This window comes from Odocoileus virginianus, chromosome 19 (genome assembly GCF_023699985.2).
Source record: "Odocoileus virginianus isolate 20LAN1187 ecotype Illinois chromosome 19, Ovbor_1.2, whole genome shotgun sequence".
Classification (NCBI taxonomy): Eukaryota; Metazoa; Chordata; class Mammalia; order Artiodactyla; family Cervidae; genus Odocoileus; species Odocoileus virginianus.
This window is the reverse complement of record NC_069692.1, coordinates 6,908,236-6,933,219: the sequence shown is the minus strand read 5'-3', so window position 1 is coordinate 6,933,219 and position 24,984 is coordinate 6,908,236. Positions and strand designations below refer to the sequence as shown.

The 24,984-nt window shown below is 37.9% G+C and overlaps 1 long non-coding RNA gene across 5 annotated transcripts in view; it reads right to left on the bottom strand.

The window, feature by feature from the left end:
* Nucleotides 1-24,560, bottom strand: part of LOC139029684 (uncharacterized) — a 297,875-nt gene extending 273,315 nt beyond the window's left edge. For 3 of the 5 annotated variants that reach the window (XR_011481877.1, XR_011481876.1, XR_011481878.1), the window contains exon 1: nucleotides 24,368-24,560. This is a non-coding gene — a long non-coding RNA (uncharacterized lncRNA). The remainder of the gene's footprint in view (nucleotides 1-24,367) is intronic. The other 2 variants (XR_011481875.1, XR_011481874.1) reach the window with 2 other exon arrangements.
* Nucleotides 24,561-24,984: the final 424 nt, after the last annotated feature.

Below are 24,984 nucleotides of genomic sequence, written 5' to 3'. Positions count from 1 at the left end.
CTACCCCATAAGGAAGAGGATAAACAACCTGGCCTTCAGAAGTGAGGAGGTGGAAAAATGAGTTCCACCTTAACTGTTCATGTCATCTTTCTAATATAGCCGGCTCCATGAAATCATCAGAAATGGAGGAGAAAACAAGTTTGAACATCATGTAAGAAGATAAATAAACCTGAGAAGAAACAGTGAATTCCAGCTTTGGTTTATGGTGACTAACAGAGAACCTTTTATAATCCCTTCTGTGGTTAGCTCCAACTCAGAGATCGAGGCTGTGACAAGGACTGCCAGGAGCCCACACAAACTTCTCTCCCCCATCCCTGCCCCCCACCTGGCCTTCTCGGGACCCTGATGTTCATGCTGAGTATATGGCAACTGAGAACAAAACTGTATTTCCAGCAACCTTGACACCTGGGTGTGACGATGAGACTGACTTCTGTCAGCAATGTTCCTTAAACAGTGCTGACCCAGCAGAGACGTTTCCCTTGGCGCCTTGTGTCACTTTCTTTCTCTGGCCAGCTCCATGGGCATGATGCTGGACACCCAATCCTCCACCACGTGTGTTTCCCTTTCTCAAGTCAGCCATAGCTGAGTTCCTATCAATCCAGCTACCTTTGCTCAAACAGCAACCTCCAGAAGTTCAGTTCAGTTCAGTTCAGTTCAGTCACTCAGTTGTGTCTGGCTCTTTGCAACCCCATGAATCACAGCAGACCAGGCCTCCCTGTCCATCACCAACTCCCAGACTCCACCCAAACCCAAATCCATTGAGTGATGGTGATGCCATCCAACCATCTCATCCTCTGATGTCTCCTTCTCCTCCCGCCCCCAATCCTTCCTAGCATCAGGATCTTTTCCAATGAGTCAGTTCTTCACATGAGGTGGACTCCAGAAGACAAGAGGGCAATTATGATCATCTTCAGCATGCTCAAACGAAACAAAAGACGGGCAGTTGGGGGCTCTGATGAAAATATGTATTCCGTAAAATACAGCTCCTACAAGAATCAGGCTTAAAGTTACGAGAAGACAGAATCTACAGAACACAGATTATTATTCTAGGGGAGAGGGAGTTGATAGAGCAAAGAGAATAGATATGGAAAATAGAGACTGTGGCACCAACATTCAAATACGAATTATTACTCAGAAGGAAAGCAAATAAACTGAACCAAAATCATAATCAAAGATATTACAGGAGAAAACTTTTCTGAATTGAAAAAAAAAAAAGACCATTAAAAAAAGAGCCAGTGATGACATAGTATTGGAAGTCCTAGCCACAGCAATCAGGCAAGAAAAAGAAACTGGAAGAGAAGAAGTATCTGTCACTATTTGCAGACAACATGATACCATACATAGAAAACTAAAGTCTCCATCAAAAAACTATTAGAACTAATGAGTGAATTCAATAAAACTGTGGGGTACAAGATTCATATACAGATTCAGTTGCTTTTCTATACACTAATAATAAACTATCATAAAGAGAAAAGAGAAAGACGTCCTTCACCATCTCTGGGAGAAGGTAAAGGACAAGCAAGCTTGGTGTGCTGCAGTCCACGGGGTGGCAAAGAGTCAGACTGAGTGAACAACAAAAAAGAAAGCAAGAAAATAATCCCATTTAAAATTGCACCAAAAGAATAAAATATCTAGGAATCCACTTTAAAAAGAGGTAAAATACCTATACTCTGAAAATTACAAAACACTGGTGAAGGAAATTAAAGATGAAGGAAATTAAAGAATTAAAAAACAAAGATATGGAAAGATATCCTGTTTCCTTGGGCTGGAAAAATCATTAATGTCAAATTGTCCATACTACCCCAAACAATTGAATACAATCCCTATCAAAACATCCATGACATTTTTCTCAGAACTAGAACAAGTAATCCTAAAATTTATATGGAACCACAAAAGATCCCAAGTTGCCAAAGCAATCTTGACAAAAAAGAACAAAGTTGGGGGTATCATACTCCCTGACTTCAGACTATCCTGAAAATCTACAGTAATCAAAACAGCATGGTACTGGCACAAAAACAGACACATAGGTCAACTCAACAGAATAGAGAGCTCAGAAATAAATCCATGCATTTATGATCAATTAACCTACCACAAAGGAGGCAAGAATATATAATGAAGAAAATATACTTTTCTCTCTTCAATGAGTAATACTGAGAAAACTGGAAAGACACATACTAAAGAACAAAATTAGAACATTTCCTCACACCATATACAAAAATGAACACAAAATGGATTAAAGACCTAAATGTAAGACTGGAAACCATAAAACTCCTAGATGAGAACATAGGCAGAAATTTCTTTGACATAAAACATTTAATATTTTTTAGATCTGTCTCTTAAGGTAAAAGAAACAAATGGGACCTAATTAAATTTAAAAGCTTTTGCACAGCAATGGAAATCATTAACAAAACAAGAAGACAATCTACTGAATTGGAAAAAAAAATAATTTGCTAATGATATGACCAGTAAGGGGTTAATATCCAAAATACATGAACAGATCGTACAATTCAATTTGCAAAAAATAATCTGATTTTAGACATGAGCAGAAGACTTGAATAATTTTTCCAAAGAAGATATACAGATGGCCAACAGGCACATGAAAAGATGCTCAACATCACAAATCATCAGAGAAATGCAAATCAGAACCACAACGAGATTTCACCTCAGATCTGTCAAAATGGTTTTCATCAAAAAGTCTACAAATAACAAATGTTGTCAAGAATGTGGAGGAAAGGGAATCTAGTACTTTGTTTGGTGGGGTTGTAAATTGGTCCAACCATGATGGAAACAGTATGGAGTTTCCTCAAAAAGTTAAAAATAAGAACTACCATATGATCCAATAACCCTACCACTGGATATATATCTGAAGAAAATGAAAAGACACATGCATCCCAATGTTCACAGCAGCATTATTCACTGTAGCCAAGATATGGAAACAACCGAAGCATCCAGCAATAGATAAATGGATAACAAAGATGTGGTACATACACACACACAATTGAGTATTACTCAGCTATAAAAAGAATGTAATTATGCCATTTCCAACCATGTGGATGGACCTAGAAGGCATTATTCTTAGTGAGATGTCAGATAAAGACATATACTGTATGTTAATCACTTATAAATGGACTATAAAAAGCAAAACCAAATACATATAACAATACAGAAACAGACTCACAGATACAGAAAATAAACTAGTGGTTACCAGTAGGGAGAGGTAAGGGGGAGGGGCATGATAGGGGTATGAGAATAAGTGATACAAACTACTGTGTATAAAATTGATTAGCAACAAGTATACATCATAAAGCACAGTGAAATAACTATTATAAAACATTACTTTGTAACAATTTTAAATGGAGTACTATCTATAAAAATATTGAATCACTAAGTTGTACACCTGAAATATATATAATATATAAAATAATATGATATTGCAAATCAACTATAATTTTAAAAAAGACCAGTAATGATACATCATATCACTTTTCTTTTTTCCATTTTAGAAAAACAATGGGATGTAAAATAAAACTATTTATTTTACACATGATAATGTATACATGTCAATGCTACTTTCTGAATTTGTCCTACGCTTTTCCTCCCCCACTGAGTCCATGAAACTGTTCTCTATGTCTGCGTCTCCATTTCTTCTCTGTAAATAGGTTCATCAGAATGATTTTTCTAGTTTTCCTATATATGTGTTAATAAATGATATTTGTTTTTCTCTTTCTGACTTACTTCACTCTGTATAACAGATACAGGGACCCCAGCTTGACACTCTGTGATGATCTAGAGGGGTGAGGGGGTAGGGATCGGGAAGCGGGTATACAAATAATTATGAGTGACTCCCATTGATGTATGGCAGAGACCACTGCAACATTGTAAAGCAACCATCCTCCAATAAAAGTAAATATTAAAAGATAAAAGACTAATAAAATAAATCTAGGTAGAAAATTTTCATGTCATATACAAAAGCACAAAAATGAGACTAGTTTCATATTTCCCTCTAAAATATCAAAAACTAAAAGATGATAGTGAAAATCTATACATTTGAGGAGGATAAAAAATATCCATAAAATACTTACCCAGCTAAAATGTGAGAAAGCTATTCTAATATATACAAATTCAGTTCAGTTCAGTTCAGTCACTCAGTCGTGTCCAACTCATTGCGACCCCATGAACTGCAGCACACCAGGCCTCCCGGTCCATCAGCAACTCCCGAAGCCCACCCAAACCCATGTCCACTGAGTGGGTGATGCCATCCAACCATCTCATCCTCTGTCATCCCCTTCTCCTCCTGCTCTCAATCTTTCCCAGTATCAGGGTCTTTTCAAATGAGTCAGCCCTTTGCAACAGGTGGCCAAAGTATTGGAGTTTCAGCTTCAGCAACAGTCCTTCCAATGAACACTCAGGACTGATCTCCTTTAGGATGGACTGGTTGGATCTCCTTGCAGTCCAAGGGACTCTCAAGAGTCTTCTCCTACACCGCAGTTCAAAAGCATCAATTCTTCGGTACTCAGCTTTCTTTACAGTCCAACTCTAGCATCCATAAAAATTTAAACCAATAAATAAAGAAGAAAATTAATATATTAGGAAACAGGGAGATTAAACTTAATATCAAAATCTAAACTTTTGTCTTTTGGAAAGGTCAGAAAAAAATAACAAAATTCTAAAAAATGTAATGATTTAAAAGATGCAATACAAATATGCATATGAGAAATGCCTATAAACACAGAAAGACCATAAAAATTTGAGATGCCAAATATGGAAAACCTGAATGAAATATGCCATTTTCCAGTAAGTTACCAAAATTAATCCTAGAATCAAAACTATACTGATAACCATAGAAAATGATGAAACAGTTATCAAAATGTACTCCTGAAGTGGCTACTGGGACCAGACAGATAACTGAGTGAATTGAACAAAACCTGTAAGAATAAATAATTTCTATGTTGTTTAAACTTTTTCAGAATGCATAAAAATATTTCAACTTCCATGTCTTTATATAAAACCAGCATAATTCTGATAGCAAAACTGACATCAGTATCTCAAAAAGAAACTGTGGTCTAATGTGTTAGAAAGATAATCATACAATCCTAAATAAATGATATAAAATCTATTTCAACATACTACTCAATTTTTAAAATAAATAACCAAATAGATATATGTCCATGGTAGAAGAAATTTAAATAAATAAACATACATTGGCTTACCTCATTTTTTTAAAAGGGAGAAGCAAAAGAAAGAAAAAATGGCAAAATAGTTCAGACTTCCAGTTAAAATAGACAATGAGGGAATCTGCCTGCTTCAACATTTAATGAACAGAACAAAAATACATGACATAGATTTTGAAAAGACATGGCCAAGCAAATAAATAAAAGATGCTTATTTGGTTCAGGAAGTCCTTTCATCTTATCTGTATCTCTCAGAAGAGATGGTAGGGAAAGCAGATGATTCGGCCAAGTCCTCAAAAGTGTTACTAATATTCCTAAAAATAGATAGAAGCTGGGAAAACAGGCTGCTCATGGGAAAGTCAAGAGAACATCTTTGCAAACATCTCCACCGAAGGAACTCATAACGAAAAAACCTGCCAGGAAAGGCCATCTGCCTTCTTCCAGCCAAAGTAGAAAAAGAAAGCATGAAAGAGCTCCAGCAATAAGCTGCAGAATTGAATACAAAGGAGCAGATAAATAAGAAAAAATAAAAACTGTCTGCAAGAGCCAAATGTTTAAGAGATTAAGCAGAAGGTGAAACCCCTCTGGGCCCCCAGTTACCATAATATGAGGCTAAATCCCACAGGAAATATTATTTTTTCCTATTCTGACTGGGGAGGAGGAGTGAATACACAGAAGATTATTGGGAGAAACATGTACAAGCAACAAGGAAAATCTAAAGGAATTCTCTCTACTGGAAGCATCCCACATTGAAGGGCTCAGGAAGAGAACACATCCCATTAAATGGAATGGATTGTAAAACAGGAAATTGACCCAAATCCAAGAAGAAAAAGCAGGGTCTGAACTTTCTACCTTCTCCACTCTCATGACTTGAGGCTAGAGAAAAATTGAATGATAATATCCAAACCCCAGACAATAGCTCAAAGAGAGAAAGACAAAGTGGCCAGATCTTGAAAATTCACATAGACAAGCTTCCAGAGCAAATTAAAGTTCTGGGCACTGCCCTTGTTAGGCATGAACAACATTTTTTTAAATGGCATTACCATTATGCATGGGCTTCCCTGAGACTCAGTGGTAAAGAATCCGCCTGCCAATGAAGAAGATGGGAGTTCCATCCCTGGGTCAGGAAGATCCCCTGGAGAAGAAAATGGCAACCTGTTCAGTATTCTTGCCTGAGAAATCCCATGAATAGAGGATCCTGGCAGGCTACAGCCCATGGAATCACAAAACAGTTGGACACAACTGAGTGACTTAACAGCAACAATCATGCATAAACACAGCAAATATATAGGAAGAAAAAGTGGCATGGCCTACATGACTGATAGAAAAATCTCATTTAGAAGGCATACTGGACTTCCCTAGTAGTAAGTGAAAGTTGCTCAGTTGTGTCTGATTCTTTGCGACCCCATGGTGACTCACCAGGCAAGAAAACTGGAGTGGGTTGCCATTTCCTTCTCCAGGGGGTCGTCCCAATCCAGGGGTCAAACCCAGGTCTCCCGCACTGCAGGCAGATTCACGATTCTCTGAGCCACCAGGGAAGCCCTCCCCGGTGCCAGTGCAGGGGACACGAGTTCGATCCCTGGTCTAGAAGCTTCTACTTGCCATGGGGCAACCAAGCCCGTGCACCAGAACTCCTGAGCCCATGTGCTGCAATGACTGAAGCCCACGCATCTAGAGCCTACAATCCACAACAAGAGCCACCACAATGAGAAACCCATGCACTGCAACAAAGACCTAGTGCAGCCAAAAAGAAAATAAAAATGATAAATGAAAAAAAATTTTAAAAGAAAGCATGTTCTAAGAGCATAAGAGTTTCTCTGAACACGATTCATAATGTGCAAGAATTTCAAGAGATATGATGAAACAAAGGACACAAAACAACAGAAGTCAATTAAAAAAAAAAAGAAAGCCTGCAAAGATCAACTAGCAAGAGCACCATTAGAACCACTACACATCTCCTGATCAATTAGAAAGAACAAGAAAATAAGAGTTGAAAGTTGTATTAATTGAATGGAGGAAAGCCTTGAGATAAGAGGGGATCAGTTCAGCTCACTCAGTCGTGTCTTTGTGACCCAATGGATAGCAGTATGCCAGGTTTCCCTGTCCATCACCAACTCCTGGGGCTTGCTCAAATTCATGAACACAGAGTCAGCGATGTCATCCAACCATCTCATCCTCTGTCATCCCCTTCTCCTCCTGCCTTCAATCTTTCCCAGCATCAGGGTCTTTTCCAACGAACCAGTTTTTCGCATCAGGTTGCCAGAGTATTACAGCTTTAACTTCAGCATCAGTCCTTCCAGTGAATATTCAGGACTTATCTCCTTTAGGATTGACTGGTTTGCTGTCCTTGCAGTCCAAGGGGCTCTCAAGAGTCTTCTAAAATGCCACAGTTCAAAAGCATCAATTCTCCAGTGCTCAGCTTTCTGTATAGTCCAACTCTCACATCCATACATGACCACTGGAAAAACAATAGCCTTCACTAGATGGATTCTTGTTGGCAAAGTAATGCCTCTGCTTTTTAATATGCTGTCTAGGTCAGTCATAGCTTTTCTTCCAAGGAGCAAGCATCTTTTAATTTGATGGCTGCAGTCACCATACCCAGTGATTTTGGAGCCCGAGAAAATAAAGCTTGTCACTGCTTCCATTGTTTCCTCATCTCTTTGCCATACAGTGATGGGACTGGATGCCAAGATCTTCATATTTTTAATGTTGAGTTTTAAGCCAGTTTTTTCACTCTTCTCTTTCACTTTCATCAAGAGGCTCTTTAGTTCTTACTTTATGCCATAACGGTGGTGTCATCTGTATATGCGAGGTTATTGATATTTCTACCGGCAATCTTGATTCCAGCTTGTGCTTTATCCAGCCTGGCATTTTGCATGACGTACTCTGCATATAATTTAAATAAGCAGGGTGACAATATACAGCCTCCTTTCCCAATTTGGAACCAGTCATTCCATGTCCAGTTCTAACTGTTGCTTCTTGACTATGAACAAAGCTAGAGGAGGTGATGGAATTCCAGGTGAACCATTTCGAATCCTAAAAGATGATGCTTTGAAAATGTTGCATTCAATATGCCAGCAAATTTGGAAAACCCAGCAGTGGCCACAGGACTGGAAAAGGTCAATTTTCACTCCAATCCCAGAGAAAGGCAATGCCAAAGAATGCTCAAACTACCACACAATTGCACTCATCTCACACACTAGCAAAGTAATGCTCAAAATTCTCCAAGGAAGACTTCAACAGTATATGAACCCACAACTTCCAGATGTTCAAGCTGGATTTAGAAAAGGCAGAGGAACCAGAGATCAAATTGCCAACATCTGTTGGATCACTGAAAAAGCAAGCAAGTTCCAGAAAAACATCTACTTATACTTTATTGACTAAGAGAGGATATATGTATACATATAGCTGATTCATTTCATTGTACAGCAGAAATGAACACAATTTTGTAAAGCAAAGCAATTACACTCCAATTTAAAAAACAGCAGCTTATAGAGAAAGTTTTTAAAAGAATAAAAATGTAAATAAACCTGCCTCACCCACTCTCCCCCCCAAAAGTTAGAAAACAGTTGACAGAGACCAAAGCCAGTGTAACAGAAGGCTATTTTATACCCTTTTAATTGTGATCCAAAAAAGGAGACAGAGAAAATATTCAGAGATACTTAAAGTCCCTGAAAGGAAAAAGAAGCACAGATGAAAGGACAGACCTTCTCTAGGAGGAAAAAGATAAAGATCAACATTGTAACATATCCTGGTGTTATTAAGATTCAAGAACATAGAAATATTTTTTTTTCAGCCATCCAGATAGAAAAAGCAAGTCAATTTAAAAGGAAGTGAATCAGGCTGATTGCAGACTTAACATACTAAGCCTATGATACCCTGAAGGAAAAACAATTATAATATACAAAATATATTACAGCCAGACACATTGGTTTCAGAATATGGGCAACGGGCAGATGTTCTCAAACATGAAAGAATTTTGGAAATATAACACATGAGACTTTCTGAAGGACAATAAAAGCAAATAAATCAAGCCCCCCAAGAAACAAAGGAGGAAGTCATAGTAAAATTAACTAGTTCAATACTTGGTGCCATGAAATAAGAGAGTAACGTCAAAAAAATTCTAAGACTGAATTTGCAAACTCTGATGCTGTCAAGAACGGGGCAGGACAGGTAAGTGATTGGATCCAGTGACTGGGGAGCACCCAAAGCTGTCAAAACAAGACAGCTCCAGCCAGTTTTGCCTTAAGAGGACAAGAACACCTGTAAGCAATTATCCTCCAATTAAAATAAAAGAATAAAGGCTGACAAAGGGCAAACAGAAAATAGACACACACAAAAATTTGACATGAATGGGCATTTCTTAAATTTCCCTGTAAGATATACTACAAAAAATTATTCTCAAGAAATTAATTCTACAGTAAAAAAATGTTTGGGAAACACTGCTTATCCTGACATTGCTTATTCTGTTTCTTGGCTACCTATGATACATTTTGAAAGCCTAAGAAATTCTGCAGTAGTCCATTAAGTTTTTAAACCCAGATTTTGCTAAATATATTTGATCGATAGACACAATTCCAAACCCCCCCGAAAAAGAAAAACAATAAGAAACAGTTAAAAGGGTGTTATATTATCAGTTCTTTGGTATGTTCAAGAAAACCCAGAAATCCAAACTTATGTCTTAATTCTCCCAACATTAAAATTTCAGCAACAAAATCAATTTTATTAAATATCACTGAGGGAGACAGTACATGTCTGTCAGTGTAGGTTTGTAAACTGGCGCCCATACATGGAGGGTAAGGAAAGGCTGAATAAAGAGACAGATTGCTCCAGATGAGTAAGTGCCAGGTGTAATAAGCAAGGAAACTTACCTACAAGGCTTGCCTTTGGCAGCTGCAAGATGAGTAGATTTCCACATCTGTCCCCCAGAATCTTAAAAGTTTACATGGAGGCCTTAACTGGGGTCACTCACATATTCACTCCAGATGATCTGGTCATGTAGCATGTGAGATCTCAGTTCCTCGACTAGGGATCAAGCCCATGCCCTTTGCAGTGGAAGTGAGGATTCTTAACCTTTGAATTGCTAAGGAAGTCCTGGAGGATCTCAACCACACCTTACTCGCAAGGCTGCTTCCTCCAAAGGACTGCTAGCACGGGGATAGTAGGTGGAACATACATTCTGGGACAGGGAGGGAGTTAGGAGTCTCAATTGCCTGGGTCTAACTTGACCCAATGGTCACATCCTCTCAATGACCACCTTCAACAACTGGCCAGAATGGCCAGCAAGTTACCATCCTATCACCTATGGACAAGAAATAAAATAAGCTCTAACAAGGTGTGCCCAGTCATTTTGATCTTGAGAAAGGCCAACAGTGTTCCCTGTGAAATATTCACAAAATAGTAGTATTGTCAACCCTCCTTGAAAATTCTACCTGGGCAATAGATAAAATAGTGAAACTAGGGGAAGACTAGTTTCTTACCCTATCTTACCTTATTCACGTCACTGACTCAAATGACATGAGTTTGAGCAAGCTCCAGCAGTTGGTGATGGACAAGGAAGTCTAGCATGCTGCAGTCCACAGGGTCGCAAAGAGTCGGACACTACTGAGTGACTGAACTGTCTGACAGTAAGATTGGTAATGGGCTTTGAACTAATTTAAATAAAAAGCCAGAGAGTTCCAGAAAAACATCTATTTCTGCTTTATTGACTATGTCAAAGCCTTTGACTGTATGGATCACAATAAACTGTGGGAAATTCTGAAAGAGATGGGGATACCAGACCACCTGACCTGCCTCTTGAGAAACTTGTATGCAGGTCAGGAAGCAACAGTTAGAACTGGACATAGAACAACAGACTGGTTCCAAATAGGAAAAGGATTATGTCAAGGCTGTATATTGTCACCCTGCTTATTTAACTTATATGCAGAGTACATCATGAGAAATGCTGCTGGAAGAAGCACAAGCTGGAATCAAGATTGCCGAGAGAAATATCAATAACCTCAGATATGCAGATGACACCACCCTCATGGCAGAAAATGAAGAGGAACTAAAAAGCCTCCTGATGAAACTGAAGGAGGAGAGTGAAAAAGTTGGCTTAAAGGTCAACATTCAGAAAACTAAGATCATGGCATCTGGTCCCATCACTTTATGGGAAATAGATGGGGAAAGAGTGGAAACAGTGTCAGACTTTATTTTGGGGGGCTCCAAAATCACTGCAGATGGTGATTGCAGCCATGAAATTAAAAGATGCTTACTCCTTGGAAGGAAAGTTATGACCAAGCTAGATAGCATATTAAAAAGCAGAGACATTACTTTGCCAACAAAGGTCCATCTAGTCAAGGCTATGGTTTTTCCAGTGGTCATGTATGGATATGAGAGTTGTACTGTGAAGAAAGCTGAGCACCGAAGAATTGATGCTTTTGAATTGTGGTGTTGGAGAAGACTCTTGAGAGTCCCTTGGACTGCAAGGAGATCCAACCAGTCAATCCTAAAGGAGATCCGTCCTGGGTGTTCATTGGAAGGACTGATGCCGAAGCTGAAACTCCAGTACTTTGGCCACCTCATGCAAAGAGTTGACTCATTGGAAAAGACCCTGATGCTGGGAGGGATTGGGGGCGGGAGGAGAAGGGGACGACAGAAGATGAGATGGCTGGATGGCATCACCGATTCGATGGACATGAGTTTGAGTAAACTCCGCGAGTTGGTGATGGACAGGGAGGCCTGGCGTGATGCAATTCATGGGGTCACAAAGAGTCGGACACGACTGAGCGACTGAACTAAACTGAACTGATCATTGACTATAGGAATTATACTTGTGGAGTAACAATGCAAAAAATATAAATCTTGACAATGTAAAAGTGATACACATATATACAAAACAGGTGAAGAAAAGGAAGCTGGGAAGAAGTATAAGAAATATAATGTATGATTTTTAGAAAGCCAAGCTATCTTCTAGTGTATCCCCAATCATTTTTCTTATCTTTTGAGTGGCTGTTTAGGAATTAAAGTGCGTGTGTGTGCTCAGCCATTTTATCGTGTCTGACTCTTTGTGACCCATGGACTGCAGCCCCCAGACTCCCCTGTTCATGGGATTTTCCAGGCAAGAATACTGAAGCAGGTTGGCCATTTCCTATTCTAGGGGATCTTCCTGAACCAGAGATCGAACCCATGTCTCTTGCATCTTCTGCAGTGACAAGGGGATTCTCCACCGCTGAGCCACCAGGGAAGCCCCAGGTATTAAAGCATCTTTCAGTAAAGAATCTGTTATGGGCTGAATTGTGTTCCTTTGTCCAAATATTCACATACTGAAGTTAAGTCCTAACCCTCAGTACCTCAGAATGACAGCAGTTGGAAACAGGGACTTTGAAGAGGTAATTAAGTTTAAACAGTATTGTTAGGATGGGCACTAGTCCAATGTAACCGGTGTCCTTAAGAGATTAGTCCACATAATGGCAGATAGAGGGCAACCACGTGAGGACACAGCAAGAAGGTGGCCATCTGTAACCAGAAGAGAGGCCTTAGAAGAAACCAAAGCTACTGAACCCTTGACCTTGGACTTCTTGCCTTCAGAATTCTGCAAAAATATATTCCTGTTCTGTAAGCCACCCAGTCTGTGGTATTTTGTTATGATAGCCATAGCAAGCTAATATTGACCATATTCTGATGTTGAGCAATCTATTTAGTTTCAATTTATTCTCTTTTTACAAATGAAAACAATAAAAAATATTTAAAATAGAATACCAAATATGAGTATAGTTTTGAAAGTATTTTTGTCCACATATTCATCTCTGTATATGTATTTATATGTATGTATGAGATATCTTGAGAGTCTCTTGGACTGCAAGCAGAGCCAACCAGTCCATCCTAAAGGAGATCAGTCCTGGGTGTTCATTGGAAGGATTGATGTTGAAGCTGGAACTCCAATACTTTGGCCACCTGATGCGAAGAGCTAACTCACTGAAAAAGACCCTGATGCTGAGAGGGACTGGGGGCAGGAGGAGAAGGAGCTGACAGAGGATGAGATGGTTGGATGGCATCACCAACTCGATGGACCTGAGTTTGGGTGGACTCCAGGAGTTGGTGATGGACAGGGAGGCCTGGCATGCTGCAGTTCACAGCATGCTGTGATCACATGCTGGGGTCACACAGAGTCAGACACGACTGAGCAACTGAGCTGAACTGAACTGACAAGATATCTGGAATGATGTTCATTTACTGCTAGCAACGATTGTTTCTCTATTGGGATATTAATTGTACCTTTTGCTCAATTGGATAAATCTATAATGTCATTTTTTCTAATAATAAAACAAAAAATATAATCTCCATTCACCTGGAAAAATCTCATTGCTAAAATCCAGTATAGATCATTCTCAGTATAAACACACAGATGGATACATACATGCAGACACATTTTTGGACACATTCATATACTCCCACACAAACACACTCACAGACTCAAACACTTACACACACCTAAGTTTAAAATGGTCCCATTCCATACTTACAGCTTTTGTACCAAATAATATAGACATACTAAGACATACAGTTTTATAATATCTTTATGAAGTCTACTCAGTCTCAGTTGGAAATATATGCTTTAATTTATTTAACTAACATCCTAGTTTTGAACATTTACTTTGTTTATAGTTCTTTGCTTTCTTTTATACTGCTGCAATAAGCATTCTGTAGCTACACCTCTGTCTATATTATTTTTTTTGGGAAAAAGTTCAGCAGAATATTAAAAGAATAAAACACCAGGACCAAAAAGGATGTATTCAGAAATATAATTATGATTTAATATAAAGAAACACTTCAATTAAATTTATCATGTAAGTAGATTTAAAAAATATGATTAAATATGATTATTTTTATGGAAGCCAAAAAACATGGACTTAATTTTCATATCTGAACCTCTAGTAAACAAAATAAAATACTTCCTCAAAGAATATCTATCCTAACTGAAGAACTATTATAGATAGCAAGTCAAAATAACTAAAAAATAAGTATACAAAAATCAATAGTTTTTCTATATACCAGCAATGAAAGTTTAAACAAATTAAGAGAAAAAAGATATTCTTCACAATAGCAACAAAGTATGAAATATTTTAATAAGAATGCATGAACCATGTAGAGAGAAAATGGTAAAATTTTGCTTAGACATACAAAGATTAACTGAATAATGAAAAAACATATACTATGATCCCAAATGGAAAAACTCAATATAGTAAAAATAAAAATTATTCCAAATGAATTTGTACAATGGTATTATTTTGGAACTCGAAGTGTGACATTTCTTTTAACTTTTCTTTTGTACTGGGGTATAGCAGATTAACAAACAATGTTGAGATACTTATAGGTGAACAGCAAAGGGACTCAGCCATACATATACATGTATCCATTTCCCCCAAAGTCCCCTGCCATCCAGATTGTCACATAACATTGCCACATATAGAATTCCATATGCTATACAGTAGATCCTTGTTGGTTATCCATTTTAAATATAGCAGTGTGCCTAACTATCCCTTCCTTCCATTCTTCCCCTCCACTGGCAACCATAAGTCTGTGAGTCTGTTTCTGTTTTGTGATTCAGTTCATTTGTATTTTCTTTTTAGATTCCACATATAGTGGATGTCATATGATAATTTTCCTCTGATGTACTTCATTCAGTATGACAATCTCTAGGTCCATCCCTGTTGCTGCAAATGGCGTTATTTCATTATTTTTAATGGCTGAGTAATATTCCAGTGTATATATGTACCATATCTTTTTTATCCATTCTTTCATATCCATTGCTTCCATGTCTTGGCTGTATAAACAGTGCTGCAGTGAACACCGGTGTGCAGGTATCCTTTCGGATCATGTTTTTCTCTGGAGATATGCCCACGAGTAGGATTGCAGTGTCATATGGTAGCTCTATTTTTGGTTTTTTAAGGAACCTCCATGCTGTTTTCCATCATGGTTATATCAGTTTACATTCCCACCAACAGTGTAAGAGGGTTCCCTTTTCTCTACAACCTCTCCAGCATTCATTGTTTGTGGATTTTTTGATGATAGACATTCTGGCTGGTGTGAGGTGATATCTTATTATAGTTTTAATTTGCATTTTTCTAATAATTAATAATAGTGAACATCTTTTCATGTGCCTATTGGCCATCTGCATGTCTTCGTTGGAGAAATGCATGACAGTCATTTTTGAAGAATGTAATAAAACAACATATCTCTAGTAGGAAAGTTCACAAGGATAAACTTTTCTGAAGATAATTGTGAAAATTGTATCAAAAAACCTTTTAAAATGTCCAAGCTTTGCCCATCAATGACAGATAAGTTTATATATATGCAGAATGATTTATCAACAAAGATTAATATTATATAGGAAGCAACTCTGAGATCAGTCTTGAAGAAGGAAGTAAATACATGTAGTTAATAAATATATATGAATGTGTATGTGTGTATATATATTTTTTCACACTTAAACCTTACAGGCAAGACAGTGTAAGATAAGATGAATGCAACTGGAAGACAGGTGTTACCAAACGCAAGTTAATGTGCCTGAGGCACAGTGAGGTCAAACAAACTGAAATGTCAGAACATGGACCAGAGAAAGGTTTATTGCAGGGTCATAAAAGACTCTGAGAGATGGCAGATGGGTGGCTCATAGCCCCCAAAGCCCCTCAACTCTGCGAAGGGTTTCAACAAGGCATTTTTAAAAGCATGGTGAGGGAGGGGCATGGTTAGCTTTTGCACACTTGTTGGTGCAGGAATCGTTTGTTCTTGCAGCTGTCCACCTAGGTCAGCTCACTATGCTCCTGTAAATCTCCAACAAGACAAATATTATTCTCTCTTCTGCAATGTTTTATCTCCATATGAATGAAAAGGTGTTACACCTTCAAAGGTTAAGAGCCTTGAGAATAGGCTATTCTGTATATTTCAGGCTATAGGCAACATTCTTTTACAAAAGGTACAAAGCAAGCATGGCTAAGCCCAGGCAATGGAGCACAAGGGTTAAAATAGAAGGAACAGCTCTAATGTGAAGTCAGATTTGGTCTTCCCGATGACACAGGTACAAGCAACATACTATGAAGGTCTATAAGACCACATCAGTAGGAGAAAAGGGTAAAATCCAATGGTAGAAAAGTGATCCCCTTCACCGATCACTGCCTTGTCACGGCAAAGGGGCTTGTGTAACTCAGTGAAGCTATGAGCCATAACATTCAGGGCTACCCAAGATGGACTGGTCATAGCAGAGAGTTCTGACAAAACATGATCCACTGGATGAGGGAATGGTAAACCACCCCGGTGTACCTGCCAAGAGAACCTCACGAGCTGTATAAAAGAAAAGTGAATTTACCATGAAGCTAATGAAACTTAAGCCTCAGGGTTCTTCACTTATACAACACACTTCCAAGGCTCTGGGAGGAGGCTTAGGAGTGTGGTCATAGTCATACAGTTTTTATTAATTCGAGTGGCCATGGGTCTTTGTGCTTCAGGTAAGAAGAAATTAAGTTGGGGGCACATTTGTTGGGCTTAGTGATATGCATTTCTGTGATCTGCAGTCAGCTCTGTATACCATTGTCACTACTCTCCTTCATAGCATAGGAACCGCTTCCAAAAATACTCCTCCCACCATTGTACTGACACTCTAACCCGTCTCTAAGGACAGGCTTTTAGAACATAAGCATGCTTACAATTCACAACCTAGGAAACCTACAGATCCTATAAGGAGAAATAAATCTTGATATGTATAGATCCAGAAGCGAATCTGCAGAAAAATCTTCCAGTCATAAGACTTCTAACATTGTACACAGAGGAAATGGGACTTCAGTATGTCTCAAATGAAGCTCTTTCTTGACAGAAATATACTTGATGACACAGAGCAAACAGCTGTAAGTACACTGAACTATTTTTTTCCTTTTTTGGATGGCAATCATGAGACAGAATTTATCAGACCTTCTGTAGGACACAAACCTATAACACAGCTACTAGCAAGAAGTACATCTGCATATGAAATTACCTGTTTTATGCATCCTAACTCTCTCTGATAAGAAAAAAATTTTTCATCCGGTCATATAAGAGGAAAGACTTAATTATTCTCTCCAATGAAAATGATATTATAAAATTGCTATCATATAAAGAAGCAAATGACGTTAGAAAATTGTTGTCATATAAAGACGCAATCAGATCTTAAAAAGCCAAATATACTCTTATCACATGATCCATCAATCACTGCTCATTAATATTTTCCCCCAAAGTTGAAAATGTATATCCATAAAAATCCTGCATACAAATACTGATAGCAGTTTTATTCATAATTGCCAAATACTGGAAGCAACCAAGATGGCCTTCAGGAAATGAATGTAAAAATAAACTGTGATACATCCAGACAGGGAATACTATTAGTAGTTGAAAAGAAATGAGCTACTGAGATATGGAGGAACCTAAAACACATACTACCAAGGGAAAGAAGCCAATCTGAGAAAGGTAGGTTCCATATTATTCCAATTACATATGACTTTCTGGAAAAGGCAAAACTATGGAGACAGTGAAATGATCAGTGGTTGCCAGGGGATGAGGGAAAGAGGTGAATAGGCAGACAACAGAGGGTTTTTAGGACAGTGAAAAGAAACAGTATATTCTGATATTAGAATTATGGATATATGTCCTTATATTTTTGTCCAAACAAACAAAATATACAACACCAAGATTGAACCCTAAACCAAATTATGGACTTTGGGTAATTATAATGTGTCAGTGAGCTTCACTCTTGGTAAAAAAAAAAAAAAAATTTAATTTTTTTTTTCCATTTATTTTTATTAGTTGGAGGCTAATTACTTTGCATCATTGCAGTGGTTTTTGTCATACATTGAAATGAATTAGCCATGGATTTACATGTATTCCCCATCCCGGTCCCCCTTCCCAAAAAAAAAATAAAATTTTTTAAAGTGCCACTGATGAGTGATGTTGATAACGAAGGAGTCTGTGAATGTGCTGGGGCAGGAGATATAAGAGAAACCTCTGTACCTTTCTCTAAAGTTTGTTATAAACCAAAAACTGCTCTAAAACCTTGTCTTCAGGAAAAATAAAAAAGGAAACCAGAGATCATGGAGCCAATAATAATAAAACGAGGGAAAAAGCATAGTAGAAATGTGTCCGGCAGTTTATCAATACAAATATTGTGCTATTTTTCTGAAATTATTATGCTTTCAGTGATTGTCAGCTTTTTAAATTTTCTGATGCACTGTGCTTTCTTTCTACCTTCTAAAGAATTAGTCACTATTCCACTTTATCTTGTATTTGTAATTTTGTGCTATTTTCTTAAAGAGGGCTCCAAAAATTATAAGCAGTGAGCGCAGAAAACCTGCATCTGTCTCTGTTCAGGAGAGGTCATTTTTGGTAAAAAAAAAAAAAAAAAAAAAAATTATTTTATTAAAACAATGAATAACCCTATTGAGAACCATCATCAAACCATAAAGAGCGCTAAATAGCCTCAAATGTGCTTAACTTCAGTAACTTAGGATTACTCATGACCCAAGTGTCAGCAGAAGCTTGCATCTGCATATTCTAGAGAGGGACTGAATCCCAGGTTTGGTCTTTTCCCCAGAATAGTTCATTAACTCCTCTTCTAGCCACCTACCCAACAGAGACAATCACCATCCTATGAAAGGCCTTCCTGAATAGTGTTTGTGCAGGTCTTTCTCAAGCTCTGAACAGGATCTGACATATCTTGTTTCCTGAATATCATGCATAATATATGGAGATATGTTCTTAAACGTCCTACCCTCGTATCCTTGTCCTCTTTCCCCCCACAATACAACAGAGCAGCATGGCACGTGTCTTCCACATGCTACACCTGTGACTGACTCTTTATCTTTGCTCCCCCTTACACACCCTGCCCAGTTTTACAAACCTTTAAGAAGAGCCTAGAATGTCTGAGTAGGGAGACATTCTCTGTCGTTGGAGATGTACTTAGATGAAGTTAGAGGCAGAGCAAGCAGACTAAGCCATACACATTTGCCAGTACCCTGCAGTCCGAAGCAACTATCAATGGACCCCTGGGCTTCAAGCTTTTTCCACATCTTTAGAATCACTCACAATATAACTTAGGCAGATCTAGCTCTAATTCCTGGTTTAGAACCCAATAAGCTCAACTTATGATACCCATTTCTGCCCTCTACCTCCTGAAATGACCATTTAAGTGAGACAGGCTTGAGGCCTGGGATCCTTTGCTGCAGTGCTGCAATGCTTGCAGCTAGATACACCTCTTCTTAAGCAACAAAATAGAAAGAAATTATATGGGACTAAAAATAGCCACATGCATGTGCAGTAAGAGCAAATTCTGGACAAAAGATACAAAGAGACCAAAAGATCCAGCTGCCACTTCTGAAGAGTCCTGAGCAAAAGCAGTGTACGGCCCATGCCCCTGTATACACCACCACCTAAGAGGTGGACAAAGCATCTAAGCCGCCCCTCCAGTGGGACCTGGGCACGTCCCTACCCTCACCCCACATAAGGGAAAAGTTCATCTCCTCCTCAGGGAGCAAGCAAGCAACGGGGCCTGTGGTTTGTTCTCACTCTCCCCTGCTGCAGCAGGGACCCCAGTAAAACCTTGTCTGAATTTCCTGTCTGGCCTCTGGTCAATTCCTATTGATTAAGGAAACAAGAACCCCTTGTCAGTAACACAAGGGGTCAATGATATGGAGACTACCACTATGAATCGTAAATAAAGATTAAAAACTCAACTGGCATTTTGTTCTCCACTGTATTTCTTACTGTTATCCCTTTCAACATCCAGGCAAGGATTTTGCCAAATTCATTTACTAAGGAACAGGAATTTAAAGAAAGAAACACAATTCAACAGCAAAAAGAATTATGAAAAGTCTCTCACTTGCAGTTTTTATTTCTGCTTTTGATCTTCTAATCCAGGCAGACAACCAACAACCAGGGCGAGAATGTGATCAAGGATTCAGTATGTTCAAGAATCCCAAGGCTGGAAACTCTCTTAGTGTAAGCTGCTATTTACATAAACACTGAAAAATTTAAGAGACTTGATATGAACTAATAATAGAAATGACCAACAACAAATAATCAAATTTAAAAAAAATAATTATAGCATTGTTGAAAGTTTTTTGGCTTCAAAATGTAACAGGAAGCCATTCTAAAACCTTCTAATATAGATAGTATTATAAAATCAAGCTAGATATCAGATATAAGAATGTTACTTTGAATAGTCACTGATACATGAAAGCTGACTATAATTACTCGAATGTTTTCCAGGATTAAAAAATCACCATTAGTGGGAAAGAAGTATTAGTGTATTTCTAAAATGTCAACACATAATATTTCCTAAATTCTTCAAGATATTCTAGCAAAATATCCTTAGGATTGTATTAAACCAACATATATAAATGGCTCAGTTACTCTTTGGTATATTTTTAAAACTGTCTTCTGTTTCTTATAACTAAAAACAGAACTACCATATGACCTAGCAATCTCACTCTTGGACATATACCCAGAGAAAACTGTAATTCCAAAAGATTACATGCACCCCAATGTTAATTGCAACACTATTTACAGTAGAGAGGACATGGAAGCAAGCTAAATGTCCATCAACAGAGTAATGGATTAAAAAAGATGTGGTATATACATACAATGGAATATTACTCAGCCATGAAAAGGAGTGAAATTGTGCCATTTGCAGAGATGTGGACGGACCTGGAGATTGTCATATAGACTGAAATAAGTTGGAAAGAGAAAGACAGATATCTTATGCTAACGCACTTATGTGGAACCTTGAAAAATGGTACAGATGAAACTACTTGAAAGCAGAAATAAAGACATAGATGTAGCAAACAAATGTATGGATACCAAGGGGGAAAAAGAGGGAATTGGGAGACTGGGATTGACATATATAAACTACTATATATAAAACAGATAACTAATGAGAACCTACTGTATAGTACAGAGAATTCTACTCAATGCTCTATGGTGACCTAAATGGGAAGGAAATCCAAAACACAGGGAATATGTATATACATATAGCTGATTCACTTTGCTATACAGAAGAAACTAATACAACAATGTAAAACAACTATACTCCAGATTTTTTTAAAAAAAAACTATCTTCTATTATTTGACTAAAAGACATAGGTGCATTTCTTAAATCACTGCACCCACAACTTCAACAAATGTTTATTAGTGAGGAAGTTATTCAATTTTATAGGTTTCAGGACATGAATTTCTAGCTGGAGTTGTCTAGTCCACCACTCTGCTTCCAAGAGCATGGAAACTCACTATCCAGTCCAGAGTGTAATAGAGAAGAACAAAACTGATTCCATATTAGACTTCTTACTTTTCCTTTATCCTTTTTATTCAATTGCTTTTGTTACAGGTTAAGAATGTTGCCTATAGCCTAAAATATACAGGACCGTCCATTCTCAAGGCTCTCACTTTTTAAGGTGCAACAATTTTCATTCATATAGATATAAAAAGTTTCAGGATAGAGAATAATATTTATCTTCTTGGAGGCTTACAGGAACACTGTGACTTGACCTAGGTGGACAGATGCAAGAACAAAGGGCTCCTGCACCAAGAAGTTTGCAACAACCAATGACACCCCATACACCCCCTTATTTTGGCTGCACCATGTAACATGCAGGATCATAGTTCCTCAATCAGGAAATCAATCCATTCCCCTGCAAGGGAAGCCCAGAGTCTTAACCACTGGACTGCCAGGGAAGTCACCTCCTCCCCTTTTAATATAAAAGAAGCCTGAATTCAGACTAGATTAAGATAGTTCCATCTTCTGGGTCTGCAGCTTTCTGAATAAAGTCACTATTCCATGCCTCATCAGCTTGTCTCTTGATTTATTGGCCTGTCGTGAGGCAGACGGTACAAACTTGAACTCAGTAACAAGAGCAAAGGATGATGAATGGCAGGATGCTTGGCTAGATATCACATCAGGAAACTAATGCAGTTTTGAAGGTAACTCTATCCTTCAAACAATATTCCCTAAATATTAATTGGGCATCTGGTATACCCCAGCTTGGAGTTGAAGCTAAAGATATTTAAAAGGAATGTAGATGTGCAGTTAATTCTACCTGGCTCTGTCCTTACAACCTTAGTGGCTGGGGACAATTTGCTCAGCCCTTTAGGGTCCTGACTTACATTTCATAAAACGCTATTAATAACATCTACCAGAGAATGTCACTGTAACAGGGAAATAAATGGGATAAGCATTATCAAGAGAAACCCTTACAAATGGTTTCACTTACTTAAAGATTTTTCTCAGCAGCTCTGATCCTAATAAGAATCAGACTCAGCATTACTTTTAGGGTGCCCCAAGCCTCCTCCAGCACCACACACTGAGTGAGACCCAGACTAAATTGTCTTCAGAAGTTGAGAAGAGAATGTGACCACAAGGAAACAGGAGAAAATAAAACATGGTTGGGGAAGAAAGAGGGGAGAGAGAACAAACACTTTATTTTGCTCTTTTCCATGTCATTCACAGCAAAATACACCTCCAAATATAGATTACTATGATAGGAAAAATCTGGAAGGGGAATTTTAGCCCCCCTCTGAAGTCTATTCACATGCTGCGGTAAAACATATTTATCTGTGTGGAAATTACTGCAACTTTTTTGAATGCGCTCAGATTTCTCCTTAGAGTAAATGGCTTATTAATACATAAAAACCTGTTGAAAGCTCGTAATTATCCACATATTCTGCATACACTTTGTAGGCCATCCGCAGCCTATTTTAAATTCGAGCTGGCTTTGCCCCAACAACTCACCACAAATATGGCTAACCAACAACTCGTGTGTTCTCAAGAAGGCCAGATTTTAACATGAGCAAGAAGCAAAAGAAACCTTTACAAGACCAAAGAGAAACAATTTGAGAATCATCCATCATTTTGTTTTATCTGGGCCACTACGCTCTTCTCATACTTGGATACTCATAGTTGTCACTATTTGCCCTAGTTCCCTCTAACACCACCGTACAGACGACAAAGATAACTGCAAAGACCAAAACAGAGAGACCACCTATTGGGACACAGAAAGGCCTGAAGTAGTTCTTTCGCTTTTGACTCTCTCGCGGTGTCTAAGTGTGTGTGTATGCTAATGCTTATTGTAGTAAGAGGGTTTCCAAGGTTCTTCTCAGACTTTCTAAGTCTATAATTCAAAAAAGGTTAAAACTGCAACTTTTTATGAATCCTGGGGTTTTATCTCTTTTTTTTTATTCTTAATTACCATGACCAACTTCATGAAGCTTTTTAATTTTTACTACTTGTCGTGTAAGCCCTATGGTATCCTCAAAACTAGATTTTTAGAAATGTAAAACAAGAACAAAAATATCATGTAATTTGAAATCATGCAGAAAGTGTTTCTTGTCTACAAAAGAAATCAATGCAATTTTATCCTGGAAAACCTTGAGAGGTTATTTAAGTTTGAGCAGTTCAAGTACCTTATTCATAGTGCCAGCAGCCCTCAAACTTTTATTAAAGTAAAAGTTTACTTGTGTGATAACACAATATTGTAATAACTAAAGAGCATCCAGAAATGTGGTATTATTTCTAACCAAGTCTGATTGGAAAGCAGAGGACAGAACTGAAGTGATACCTCTGCTTTGTTTGGGGTGTTCTTAGATCTGGAAAGTTAGCAAGTATCTAAGCAGACATTAAAATTTTCATCTTTGGTAAACCAAGGCCCCTACAATTTAAATAAATTTTCTTCCAATACATTATTTGTTAGTGACAAAATCATAACTATAATTCACTTTCCTTTCTTCTAGCACAGTATTTGCAATTTAAAATATTAAAACAAAATATCAAACACAGTGCCTCATTTATTAATGCAAAGATTAATAATGTCAAATTCACTTCTAATCCAGTTTGCCAAAATCTGAATTCTGAAGTTATACTTGTAAGTACATACTCTACTCCAAACCACCCAACTTAGAAAACGTCATATCTGAACACCCATCTTAAGTTTTTCTAAACCAGGAAATTTAAGCCTACCAGCTACTGATTCTATTCTTGTGACCTACTGCATGGATTTTCTTTGGCAGCCCAGTGAAAACCTCACATGTTGAAATAATTTATTTCTGAACCTAATGTCCCTCCACAAATTCTTCCATTTAATTAACTTTTTTTCTCTTTATCATTTCATAGACATTCTAACAGAATAGGAAAATGGCTCACTTACCAATTACGAGAATAAATCAGATGAGGGAATTTGAGAAGGAAGGGTGGTGGGAGAGAGAGATGGAGAATGAACTTTCATAAATTTCTTGGACATTATACACAAAGTAAGTTTAAGACAGCTTCTTGGGGATTTTCCTGATAATCCAGTTACAATCTATTTAAGAATCTATTAAGTTTCATAAAGCTGTTTCTCAATCTATTTGCTTGAACCTTCAAAGTAACCCTCAACAAACAGCCCGTGACACCATTGGCGGGGCGGAGGGGGGTGGGTGCTTACAGAGGTCAGGTTCCTTTTGCTGGGCTCTGTAGGACTTTTAATACCTGTGAAGTTTGTAGGTTAAACATTTGTAAGAGAACAGCTTTTATTCTGAGTACAAACAAGGGACAGAGTATAAAGGTTGTTGGCACTGAAATTAAGGGAAATTTAACCAGGAACAGATATAGGCCTTGGCTCTCCCTCTCTCCTTGACTTTCAGAAGCACTTTTCCATCACTGGAGAAGCCAGCAATGCTTTGAACAGGGGTTACTGGTTTATCTTATCTTCACTGTAGCCACTCCAGAAAGAGAAGAGAAAGGAAATTGTCTGCAAACTCCGCCCCCATTTCGCATCTCTCAACA